This window comes from Salvia hispanica, chromosome 1 (assembly GCF_029641045.1).
Source record: "Salvia hispanica isolate PSC_SH4W2 chromosome 1, Shi_PSC_v1, whole genome shotgun sequence".
Lineage (NCBI taxonomy): Eukaryota > Viridiplantae > Streptophyta > Magnoliopsida > Lamiales > Lamiaceae > Salvia > Salvia hispanica.
Genome location: NC_142692.1, coordinates 59,635,493 through 59,649,664, shown reverse-complemented (window position 1 = coordinate 59,649,664; position 14,172 = coordinate 59,635,493). Strand labels below are relative to the sequence as shown.

The 14,172-nt window shown below is 35.6% G+C and overlaps 1 long non-coding RNA gene across 1 annotated transcript; it reads right to left on the bottom strand.

The window, feature by feature from the left end:
- Positions 1 to 6,829: 6,829 nt before the first annotated feature.
- LOC148934236 (uncharacterized) lies at positions 6,830 to 8,524 on the bottom strand. The gene is made up of 2 exons (XR_016128628.1): positions 8,131 to 8,524; positions 6,830 to 8,040 (listed from the first exon to the last, which is right to left on the bottom strand). It is a non-coding gene; the product is annotated as an uncharacterized LOC148934236 (long non-coding RNA).
- Positions 8,525 to 14,172: the final 5,648 nt, after the last annotated feature.

Genomic DNA, 14,172 nt, shown 5'->3' with positions numbered 1-14,172 from the left:
ATTCATATCTGCAAATGCATGTGATAAAGTAATGATGTTTGTGACATTTCAAATACTTTTGCAGGAAAATGCATGTGTCACGAAAATCATATCTAAAAAAATGCATGTGATAAAGAAATAATAATTGTGACATCTCAATTGCTTTTCCAGAAGATGCATGTGACCATATCACATAAACTTAATATTACACAAATTTATATTACATAAAGTGCAAACAAAGATCACACCAACATACGCCAAACTAACATTACATATTAAAAGCACACCAAACTAATATTACTTAAACTAATGTCACACCAAACGATGGTCTTACATAACTTATTATCACACCAAACTCATATCAAACTAAAATCATTCATTTTTTAAACACAATATCCATTAGTTGATGTTTCATCGCTTGATCTTCTGGGGACAAGTGATCTTTGTCCAACAACTTGATCAACATTTTTTGGTACATCTTCATAGAGGGCTTTTCCAGCTTTTCACGCTCTATCTGCAGTCGAGCCTTCACTAGTTCGTTCTCATTATCTTTAGCTAGCCTTAGTGCATGAAGTTCTGCAGCAACTTGAGCATTAGTAGAATCAGATTGTGTTACCTTACTTTTTCCTTTTCTTTTTGCCTTGTCTCTGCCCATAGGCCGAGAACTAGTTGAATGGCCAGATGTAGGAATTTCCGGATTTGAAGGGATAGTATACTCGCCAGATTCAGAAGTCTTTGTCCTCTTTGAATTGCTACCATCCTGTTCATAACCAACATTTTCATTGTCAGGAGGAAATACCTGTGTTGTATCATGAATACTCCACTTTTGATGTTTGCTCATAACTTCATTAAACACTGTCAAATCTTGAAATTTGTTGCCGCCTCCTCCTTGGTAGATGCTATGAGCTTCATTCTCAACATCTTGGTCGCTCATTCCACTCCTCCTTCGCGCGTTTGCTTCTCTACAAGCAGCCACCCATTTGTTTGCATTTTCGTTAAGTCGTTTCCATCGACTCTTCATAGAATCCACATTTCTTTTGTTAATTTCAGCTGGATTTTCTGCTTGAACTACGTGATACAAGTTTTTCACACGTACCCATAGTGCATCTCCCTTCTGATGTTTACCACGCACACTATCTACGCTTGCATGGACCCAAGAAGACATAAGTGCTAAATCTTCTTTCACAACCCAACTTACATTGTTTGAGCTCCTCTTCTTTTTGTTCTCTTGTTGGGCATCTCCGAACAAGTTTTGGACGACATTGTTTGATGTGAGAATTTCAGTAGATGTAGGAATTTGGCTTAGATTTGGAGATAATTCAAAGTTTTGTGAATACTCGGGATTTGAAAATGATTGGGGATTCTGATAAGGTGTTGCAAAATTTGGAAAATTTTGCGAACTTGGATATTCTGATGATTGTTGATAATTTTGGGAATTAAAATAGTTTGGGAAACAAGAGCGATAATCTGGATGATTTGGATCCATAAAACCAAATTTATCAAAACAAGAATGAAAGGGCGATAATTTGGAGGATTTTGTTGCTTTTGTGAGGAATTGTATATGTTAAGTGGGATATATATAGAAAAGTGAAGCACAATGTAGTAGCAAATAGTAAAAAATAATAAATTAAAATAAAATAATAAAAAAAGAAGTAGTCAGATGTCATTTTATGGAAGAGTGGTTCACATGATTTTTTTGGAAGAATAATTCACATGATATTTGAAAAGATATATAGAGATAAATATAATAATCATTGAATAAAAAAATAATAATTAATAAAACAATCAAAATTTAATGTAGTGCAAAATTTTCAAGATTGAAAATGTGATGTAAAATTATATTGTTATTGTGCAAATTTATTACAACATACATGTAGTCCAATAATAAGTAATAAAATAAATCAATAATAAAAAGTGAAAAAACAAAAAGAAAAAAGAAATCAATATTCAGCCATTAATATTATGACATGTGGCATGTGCCCCTCAATTTGTTTGGTGGCGGCAGGGTGCTCCTCATTCATGAGGGGCGGTTGGTTTTTTTTGTTTTAGAATTTTTTTTAATTGTACTTATTTTGTTTTTTGTGAGTGACATTGTGTGTAGTGTCACCAATGGAGGTGGTCTCAAAACCTAAAATTGGGGAAACCGAGTTGATCCAATCTGCACAAAGCCTTCACATGAGCTGGAGCCGAATCTTTAGTGACGTACGAACTCGATGCCAGACGAATACCCAAGTCAGCCAGGTGATCATCTGCCTTAATTGTTACCTTCCCTAAGGATATGCGATACCTTCCACTCTATGTCTTTCTAATCCCCCCTTATTCTGGCCAAGCCTTGACGAACTTCCATTGATCCCAACTGACCCAACCGCAACCACCCAACCAACAACTCAGCGTCTTATTCAATGCGTATGTTAGTTCCAAAAATTTTAGCAAGAATCAGACCCTCCCATAATGCCACGACTTCTGTATCAAGTCCTGACACAGCCTTCGAAACCGAAGCAAAAGCTGCCAAAATATCACCATTAGATCCCTCACCACATCACCCTCCTCCTGCACACCGTGTCGACAAGTGAAATGCTCCATCGGTATTAATTTTCATCGATGGTGCATCCGAAAGTCTCCATTGAACCCAATTCTCCTTGGTCGCACAACATGCGGCAGGCATGTCATGAAATCCACCATCAGGTCACACTTGTGGAAACTACGTGGCAAAGTGACTCCAAACACATTGCTGCCTCGCCATTTACAAACAGATGAAGTCTGGACTCAACCCTCGGCCTACTACAACACCTACAGCTAGAATCCAACGAAATTCCCCTCCGTTGAAGCTTTGTGTCCACTGGCAGCCTATTCGAACCTCCACAAGAACACGGATATTAAAGTTCCAATTCATTTTCCCCGTTTGAAATCATGCACCGCCCTCTTCTACGATTTATTTCTCATAAGCTCTCAGGCCGAGGCTACGTAGAAGTTTTCTGATGCTTGGGAGATTGATTTATTGAAGACAAATTGATGGAAAATCACGAAGTTTGATTAGTTTATGATCATTCTACAATTTTTAAAACTAGGTAATTAGTGTATCATAAATTTTAAATTTTTTCAATTATTTCATTAATTTAGTTTTATGGAAAATTATGTATGAGTACAATACTAAATAATACTAGTGTTATTTGATCATTATTATGGGTGGCCATGATTTTAAACGAAATATCAAATGTTGGGATATAAAATGGGATATCCTTATAATCTCTTGATATACATGATATCAATACATATACCAAATCTGATATTTTAAGATGAAAAATTTATAAAATAAAATCAATTGTGTTCGGAAACACCACAAGCATCCCGAAAATTATGGGCATATCTATATACTTTAAAAAAAACATGTTTTCAACACCACTAAAATCTGTCGTTTTACAATTATCGAATCAGTCGTGTTGGAAAGCATTGCAAGCATCCCGATAATCGCTGATAAATTTTTATACTTTTAATGAAAATACCATGTCTTTAACATCACTAAAATATGTCGTTTTGGACGTAAATGAAACCATTATGAATAATTTAAACATTTTAATTTAATATTTTGTTTACAAATCTTGCGGAACTGATCATAATTTAATTAACCTTTATGATTTAAATAACTTATCCCTTAATTAATCAATCAAATATTGTGACATATGGGGTAGTACCAGTTAATTTCTTTAAATCTCTTGATATGCTTATATCAATACTCACAAAACCACATTTTGATATTTTAACATGATGCATTTATTCCATAAAATTTTTCGTGAAGCACTACAAGCATCCGGAGATCACGGACAAATCTATACCGTGTTTACAAATATTACAGAATTAAAACACCAAAATCAGTCGTTTTATATGCGAAGAAACCATTAAGAAAAATTAAAACATCCTTAATCTATATTATATTCATGAAGAGACATATAACGGTAGTAGTTAATTTCTATATAATCTCTTGTCTCTTGACATCCATGATATCAATACACATACCACATCAACATTTTGGTATTTTAGAAAGATACATTTATTTAATAAAATCACAAAAAATATCCAAACTGAAAATGAAACGAAAATTCTAACCTTACACATGTGCATTGCAATATTAAAATTTCCAATTGATTATTACTATGAAACAAATTGAACAATTCCAACCCACAAAATGCATTGGATTATTTAAATTTTGAAATTGAAAAAATGTGAAATATGTTGAAGACCTAAAGATCTTCAATTGCTACCATCCTGTGATAATCACGATGGCAGCCGCAGGCGGCGCAGGTCAGCTCCGCCTCCGGATTATCTGGGATTGGCGCGGAGGCCATGAACTCCCTGCAGCCATCGACCGCGTGAAGTCCGAGATGTGCTGCATGATTCTTCATGCAATCCATGTACACAACTCCATCCTCAACCCTCGGTCTGAGCACAATGATCCTTCTCGCCATTGCTTTTCTTTTCCTACAAAATCAAGTTACCAAGTTTACAAATGATAGAACAGTTTGTATTGTGAAGAATAAATGAACATACACACACTGACACACAAGGATGCGTATGTATTTATATACATAATCATCCACTAAAGTCCGAAATTGGTTGTTTGCCTAAAATATATATTGGTCCAATTCATTAAATGTGTATTTAGCTTTTCGTCATAAACAATATGTTTTGGTTTATATTTAACGGTTCCGTGATAAATTAAGTGTCAACTACTTTTAATTATGTTTATGTCCATATTTAACACTTCATAAAGTCAAAATGCGAAATACTGTTACTTTTGACAGAACCGTTAAATATGAATCAAAACATATAGTTTAGGACCAGAAGGTAACACACAATATAAACTGAAAAGTATTTTTAGAAAAATATACTAGAGTAATTTTGAACTTTAGTATGATAATTATATAAAGGTAAATGGAATAGATATGGTTAAGTTGTGGCTTTAATGTTTATGTAGAGATATGAGTCAATTTAGTCGAAAGGGATAAGGTCAAAGTGATAAGGTCAAATAGGTTTAATTGAGGCAATTTTTGCTTTTAACTTTTTTTCTATTTTAGTTTAAGGCAAATAGTTTTAATTGCGGCAAATAGCTTTGACGAGGAGTGTTTATAATTGAGGCAAATAGCTTTGAATAGACGAGTTGATAATTGAGAAAGTAGATTAAAAGATGGGATATAGTTCTTTTTCAATAATTTTATTAATTTAAATTGTGATAAATTATGTGTGATTTGAAGCCAAAATGCTAAATAATAGTGTTATTTGATCATTATTATGGATGGCTATATATATTCATCTTTCATAAAAAAATGTAAAAATTTAAATTTTATATACTACTTACAAGGTCTAATTAATATACCCGCGATCTTCGGGATATAGTACTTACAGGGTCTAATTAATGTACCCGCAATCTTCGGGATGCTTTTTGCACTTTGTTATGTGATCATATTATGGATGGCGATAAATATTCTCCTTTCATAGAAATGTACAAAGTTATATTTTATATAATAATTATAAGGTCTAATCAATGTACCTGCTATGCTTGCGGCCATAAGTACTCTCCTTTCATAAAAATGTACCAATTTATATTTTATAGAGTACGTACAAGGTTTATTCAATTTACCCGCAATCTTCGGGATGATTGCAGTGCTTTTCGATACGAATGATCATAAGTATTATCCTTTCATAAAAATATACAAATTTAAATTTTATACAGTACTTACAAGGTTTAATTAATGTACCCGCAACCTTCGGGATGCTTGCGGCGCTTTTTGAAATGACTGATTGTTTATTAGAATTTGTACATTTTTATGAAAAGAGAATATTATGACTATTCATAAATCAAATCAATGAAATAATTGAAAAAGATATCAAAGTTTTGATATAATTGACTGTTTTTAAAATTTGCAGAATGACTAAACGTTGACCAAATTTTTTGATCTATCTTAATCTATTGCTTTTTATTTTATGTATTTTTTTTATATATTGGATAATCTTTTTATTCTCTATTTACCACATCCAAAACATTTCTCTTTTTGAAATTTTGCTCAGTAAAAAAGGAAAAAATCAAAAGAAAATGTTGCTTGACATTTTATGAATTGAATCAATCGACTGAGGTCTTATCACGTTCTTGAGTTTTCGAAGTCAACTAATGAAAATTGAAATTGAAAAACCCAAAAAAATATAAATCCTAGCATTTTTAGTTTGAAAATCCAACTAACTTATATGTTCCATTTATCTTTTAAAGTATATAAGGATGTGTCCGCGATCTTTGGGATCCTTACGATGTTTACTGACACGACTGATTCGATAAAAGTGTACCTAATTTATCACATATAATAACACTAGGTCTAATTAATGTACCCGCATTCTTCGGGGTGCTTGTGACGCTTCTTGATACGGCAAAAATACACCTAATTTTTCACCTATAATAATACAAGATATAATTAATATAGTCCTACATTAAATTTTTTACTACATTAAATTTACTTAAATCTTATTCTCTCAAAAGTGTCTAATAAAGTAAATGACATATAAACATAACTTTCTCTGAATTCACATCAATCAAACAATTAAAAAAGTATCAAAGTCATGATATTATTGATCGATTTTAAAAATTACCAAACTTTGTGGTTTTATTCGACAATTTACTACTCCCTCTGCCCCATAGTAGATGTCACACTTTCCTTTTTAGATTTTCCCACAAAAGATGTAACAACCCAAAACTTTGAAAGGATTTTACAACATTAAATAAAAGAATGATACAGCGAATATTAGATATTTCAAAGGGACACTAAAATTTAAAAGAATCTTACATTGAGTTACGAAAATATAGACGAGACATCTAATAAACTTTTGTGCTATTTAGCAATTATTTTCATTGACTATCCAAAGAATAAATTCAAAGAAAATTTTAATATCCGATACATGACTCAAGTCCAATATTACAAAATAATCAAAGCCTAGCCTATTACAATCGGAAGCAAAAGACGTGCAAGTCTCGGGCAGCCCATTTGACGACACTGTTCACATCCCAACAAAGTCCAACACGTCACCGACATCCGCAAATGAATGTTCCTCCGTAAAATGGGAAAAATTAGTAGAAATCATATAAGATCTTGGACTTAATGCCAAGATCAAAATATACAGTAGCAATATGGATTTGAAGATTTTCTCAAAGATTTACCTAGGCATTCATTTATGAAGATTCACGTATTATATCGAATAAAATATGATGAGATATAAGTAAGAATTTGCAAGTGGGTTGTGTGCATTTAATGCATATAATCTTTGAAGATTTCATCACAAGATTTGACGAAATAGATTATGCCATGTAAACAAATAAGATATCAAATCCAATAGTAGATTGAGTAGAATTGATCGACGGAGCATAGTTACCCCAAATCCAAACACAATCTTTGAATAGATTTTTGGCAGTAAAACTCCCCAAGGTAAAACCTCCCCCATGTTAAATCTTCCCCAATGTTAAACCCCCTCCACTTGCATAGTAACTTGCAAAGAAATAGCAAGTATAAAAAGCCCAGCCTTTCCACTTTAGGAAACCCATCACTGTCAAACATTCCACAAATTCTTTCCATACTCACATAGAATAGAGGAGTTCATACTCGCATCGGATAGAGGGAGAGTTGCAGATACTTGTAGGATTAAGTCTCCAATCCAACAACACTTTTTCCTCACATCAAAAAGGTAAGCCCCAAACCTTTCTTTTCTTTCATATATGTACAAGCATATGCATATATAAAGTGAGAGTAGAATCTGCCCAAGTAACATTAACAAAACACAGCAAGATTAACAAGAGGTTTCACTATCAAGTCTTCTTCTAAGTAGCTAGAAAAATACTCACAATTCACCAAATTCATAAATAGAACCAAAATAGAATCCTACTACCTTAATAACTAGAAAGAATGAGAAAGCTTATCTCGTTAGTACAAATCTGTCGGGTTTCCGGCGAAGGCTCTTCAGCAGCCCGGAGACGACAAGGGCAGCCCCACACCCCATGACTGCTAGAAATTCACAATCTTGACAAATCTACAAGTTACACACCGAACTTTTAAATCAAAGATCAAATCTTTAGAAATAAAACCAAAAAGGAAACAGAATGGAATTTCCCTAATTTACCTCTCGGGATTTGGTGAGGAGGCAGCGGCCAGGGCTGGAGTGGCGCCGGGAAGCTGCTCCGGCAGCACGAGGAACGGAGGAGGCCGAAGCCACCGCCTGTGCATGCACAGTGGCGGCGGCGGCGGATCCGAGAGAGAGTGAGGGCGGTGGCGGCGGAGCCAAGAGAGGGAGAGGGAGAGATAGAGGAGGGGGAAAGAGAGAGAGGAGAGGGAGAATCGGAGAGACGCCGCCGGGGGCTGCGCCGGCAGGATGGCGACGGTGGCGTCAGGTAGGGAGTGGGATGAGCTTCTCTCAAATCTAATTAAGGTTAGGTTGAATGATGAGGGAGATAATGAATTTGGGTATTTATATATATGAGTTCTATTCTTAATGAATTAATCTTTATTCGTTTGGGCTAAAGAGGTGAGAAATAAATCTGAGCCCAATCCCTTTTAAATAATAATGCCTGCAGTAGATAATTGAAAAATAATCCATTTCTGAATTTATTTGTTGATTGGGCTTAAAATGAAATAGGATGTCTTGACCAGTTTCGAAATATCAATTGATATTTTTACACATTGCTTTTCTTTAAATAATATGATTAAAGTAAATTTTTAAATCTTAGTATGGGTCTACTTAATTATGGAACCTAAGATACGTAGAAGAAGAAGCATGGAATAAGATGCATGTCATCAAGCTATCATATTTTATTCTTGAAGCTAAATTTAGCTTGTATTTTGTTTCCAAAAAAGGGAGAACCTGGAGGAAGGTAACATTGAGAAATAGAGAATTATTTGTGAAAATCTTTGAAAGCAAACAAGGTGAGCTTTTATATCCTACATACTAATATGGATAAAAATGCAAATTATTTTTGAAGCGATATTTATGAAAAACTCGAACATATGTTCGTTGTTTATTTTAAATGATGTTGTCTTGCCAAAATGTTTTATGTATGATGCCTATCTGTTTTAGCGTGAGGCCAAGTGAGTTATGAATGATGATATATGAATCGAATTCGGGTCCAAGTGAGGGTGGTGTCCCTATTCGAACTAGTGTAAACAGGAGACCTATGGCCAGAGGGCAGGTCTGGTGACCGAGGAAGGTGGCCACTTTCCCGGCACAAGAATGTTGATGTGACTGTGAGAGAACACCATCTCTACGGCACAAGATTGTTAATGTGACCGTGAGAGAACACCATCTCTACGGCACAAGATGATCATATATGGCAAAATACAGAAAGAAAATGGACTGCAATCGAAAAATGATTTTTAGTAAGCTCAGGTCTTTTTAATAAAACCCCTGACTATTACTGTGATAATGGCTTGACAATATTTTCAAATGTATATTTGTATTTTTCGGCAATATGTTCACTGAGTACTTTTGTACTCAGCCCTGCATATATTTCTAAATGTGCAGGTTGAGCAGTGAAGTGGTGGAAGAAGTGCTATTGAGACAATACATTTAATTCAATCAGATTAGGACTCTCGGAGGTACATGAACCGCGTTCTTTTCCTTCCGCTGTGCATCTTAAAAGACTCTAGTCTATTTTGTTCAAAACTCTGGTATTTTGAAAACTTTTACAAATAATTACTCGAGTTTTCATAAGCGAGTATCTTTTCCTCTATCTATCAGCACTTGATTAGTCCTGTCTCCAACCAATGTTTGAATTTATTTTATTTTCCCCCTATTTCTTTCCCCGCTTCTTATACCCCCGCCCCTAGTCACGGTTTCCCGACTGTGCTATCCTTAGCAAGTGCAGTCTTGACAAAAGATGTCACATTTCCTTTTTAAGAAAAAGTTCTCTCTCACATCAATTATAAAATTATACTCCCTCCGTCCCAATAAATATGAAACATTTGGTTTCCGGCACAGGATTTTATGCAAGTGTTGTTTTGTGAGTTAATGAAGAGAGAGTAAAGTAAGAGAGAGGGAAAAGTAGAGAGAGTGATGTTTCCATTTTAGGAAACGTTTCATTTTTAGTGGGACAACCGAAAAAGGAAAACGTTGCATTTCTAATGGGACAGATGGAGTATTTCTCTCACCACTTAACACATAAAATAACATCTCCTAAAATCTCATGCTATCGTCCAAGTGTGACATCTACTATGGGACGGTATAAATAAAGTTAATCTCCCAAGCATGAGAAGAACCTAGCTACACATGTGTATCAATCGTAATATTCGATCTTAAATCTGTATTTTGTGTCTATGTGTTCTTTCTATAATCTCTATTATTACCACGTACAAAACTATTCTCTTCAAAATTAATTTTCTCCAATTTAAAAATACAAAAATGAAAGAAATAATTGTTTGACATTTAATAAATTGAATCCTCCCAACTAACTAGGTTGCATCAACTTTTATGATTTTACAAATATTTTGGTTTTAACTTAAAGCCAATTAAATTATAACGTGAATTCATGTTCTACGTGAAAAATATTAATTCTAACCATATATGAAATGAGAACAAATAGGTGAAGATCGAACTGTATTAATTTTTTTTATCCTCTTTAAATTTTAAGCAACTTGTCCACCCTCGTAATATTGTGTAAATAGGTTGGTCGAAAAATATTAAAAAGTAGTGGTTTTGCCTAAATTATAAAATCGAATCAATATATCATATAAATATAGTGTGAGAGTAAAAATAAATACTCCAAGTCTCCATCCATCCCACTCTAAGTAGAACATTTACTTTTTTGAACGTGATTTTATGTAGTGTTATTTTGTGAGGATAAAGTAAGAGAGATGGAAAAAGTAGAAGAGTGATATTTCCATTTTTAAAAATGTGTCGTTTAGAGTGAGACATCTTAAAAAGAAAAATGTGCCACTTAGAATGAGATGAATGGAGTATAATTATATATCAATACACGTACAATAAATGTAATTAAATGTCAACTTCATTTTTGGGCCTAGAGCAATTAATCTTGTTAGCCCAATTCGAAATCCATTTGTTTGAGCCCAATTCACATACTACTATTTTTTTTCTAGCCCTAGTTGTGTTGATGTGAAAACCCATGTATTACTCCTCTCAACAATCGGTTTTGGCCATGATATGCATCGCCTAAAAAGAGGAACAAATCAGTCTTCATCTAACATAATACAATCAGTGGCGGATCCAGGATTTATAAACGGATGGGTCGAAATAAATATTGGTAGGTTGGTTTAGGGAGAAAATGACAATTTTTTTTTTATTTTCTGGCCGACGTCGGGGCAAACGAAGGGGGCGGACATGGTAATTTTATGTCCTGCTAAGAGGAAATTAGTCGCACAGGAGAGAGTTGCCATTTCATCACTGGAACAGTCAGCGGCAGCGAACCGAGGCTGTCCAGTGATGGCTGGAGATGACGGCATAAAACCGCACGAGGGAGAAGGAGGAGGCCGGAGGCTTCAACTGCATTGTGACTACAGCAGCTCCTGCTGCGTCGCGACATCGGCAGCAGTGGTGACATAAAATGTAGATGACAACAAGTGAAGATGAAGGGAGATGTCGGTTGAGGGAGCAGCGGCGCTGGCATCCGGTGTGCTAACAGCAGCGGCTGCTCAAAGCGGCGACGGTGGAGGTGACGGCGGCGATGGCGGTGGCGGACAGCACCGGGCTGAACTCAGCTGCAGCAGGCTCGGCTGCAATGGAAACTATGACGGAGGAGTGGCAATGAGAGAGAGCGGAGGAGAGGAAGAGACAGGAGTTCGAGAGAGAGATATGAGATGAATTTGAGACTGCTTGGAGGTGGAGGATTTGGGAGAGAAAGATCAGTCGAAGAGATTGGCGCTGCACCGTCGTGAAAAGGAGAGCAGCGGCGCCACCGAAAGAGAAGACAGAGAATGTGCGAAAGAGAGATGGGAATGGAGATTATGGGCCAATTATTTATCAAATGAACAATGAGTCGGTTGGATTTTATTTAATTGTTGAAGCAATGGATTGCATACTTGATTAAGTGACGATCTGAAGCTTGATTTCTCTTGGGCAACTTCTTCAAATGTTTGGGGTTGATCATTATTTTCACTTTGGGTTAGAATGTTAATTTGGTGGAGTTTGGAACAGAACAATTAAAGAATGAGTTGAAGATTAACTTCTAGTGTTGGGTCGATGGAGATAGGAAGCTCGGGCGGCCACGAAAATAAATGAAAAAAAAGTGAAGCATGGTTTCAAGGAAGACATTCTCTGCAAACAAAATTAAAGTCGAAGTAAGGAATTCAAATTCAAAAAATTAAAAGAACGAGGTGGGCTTTCGAACTAAATACTTTCAAGAGCTTTAGTTTTAATATATCGATTCGAGTATCATTTTATGTGACGTAATGCCTATGATTTGCAATTATAATTTTATTACGTGATGATGTGATATGTAATTATGTACGCTTAAAGCGAAAGTGATTTTGATTGTTGCGAAGTATACCTATTGAGTGCTAGTGAATTTCTCTATTTTGTTGATATGATGAGAATTTGTGGACATATTTTTGTTTCACATGTTGTTGAGGTTGTTGAGATGATGATGTTGATGATTGCTTAGTGGGGAGTGAGTCCCTACTATGAGTTAAACCGAATTCGGTCTTAGAAAGGGTACGTCCCTACTCGGACTAGTGTACATGATGAGGACCGTGAGTCTTCGAATGGGTTGGCCGGTTTTCATGCTCGTGGAAAGTGGTCACCTTACACGGCACCCTAAAGAACAGATATGTGATACGTTCGGATTTTGCACGGTTTTAAGGCCATTATTTGGTCCTTTTTTATGTCAAAGTCACTTTACATGTCGATTATTTGCATATTTTATCTATTTTGGTATTTTGACGTGTTTTGTAAGAAATGTGCATATTTGAGCCGAAAAAGGGAGTCAAAACGCAAAGTCTGGAAATCTGGAGTTCGGATGGCAACCGGCGACCGCCGCAAAGTTGTGGGGCGACCGCCGGCGCCCGGCGGTCAGAGTTATGCAGTGGCCCGCCTCAGAAACTCAGGCTTGGAATCGAGTCTCGCCCGGCGACCGCTGGGAGTCATGCGGCGGTCCGCCGCCGAAAGGACAGAGTCTCTGAAATCCAATGTAGCGACCGCCGGCCAAGGTGCGGCGGTCCGCCGGAGAAAGGCGGCGAATCCGATTCGCCCTAGATCTGCTCCAAGATTTACCATATTTTGAAGATCTTTTCCTTTTACAATGAGGATTGACTTTCCCCAGTAAATAGGACCTCAAGCTTCATCAAATTAGAGCTTCTTTTTGCAAAATAATTTCCAGACTAAAAGCTAGAATACGTCATTGTGCAAGGAGTTGAAGAAGGATTTCAAGAACATCAAGAACGACAAGGATTCAACCTACTGGTTTTATTTGCTTTAGTTTTATGTTCAAATTGTTTTCCCTTCAATCTATGTGTTTAGCTTATTTCACTATGTGTAACTAAACTCATAGGATTCTAGGGATGTGTTAGTAACGACTTTGGTTATACAATTCCAGTTTTCTATTTAATATCCGTTTTGTGTTTACTTTGTTTCTTCCCTAAGTAATTCTGATGCTGCATGATTTAATATAACTTGCTTCATAATTGAGAGAGAGTTCTAGCGAGTTAGATCCACTTAGTAGATGCTACAATTAGCCTCCTTTAAAACGACACTGTTAATTGAGAGTGAGGACTTTTCAAGGGTCTTAGGAGCTTTATGGTGTTACGTGTTAGGATTGACAACCCTAATCTTGTAATCAACGTTTGCATTGTATGAGCATAAACTAGGCGACTCGTCCTATCAAAGTAATAACTGTGCTAGGGTATTGTAGTTTGGAATTTGTATAACCATTAATGTGAACACACATCCCTGGAATTCTCTTATCTCAATATTTTATCTCTGTGATTTATTCGCAATTAGTTGTTATTTATTTTCAATTTTTTTTAGTTTTCAAAAGTTTTCAAAATCTTTCGGTTCTTCCAGATAGTAATTGAGTCTTAGTAGAAGATAGACAGTGTGTGTTTGTTTTCCCCGTGATCGATATCCGGTACTGACCTTTGGCTATACTATTTCTATTCTGTATACTTGCAGGTATTAATAGTTCTAAAAAATAGTGCATCAATATGGCAGTTTCTTAAATAA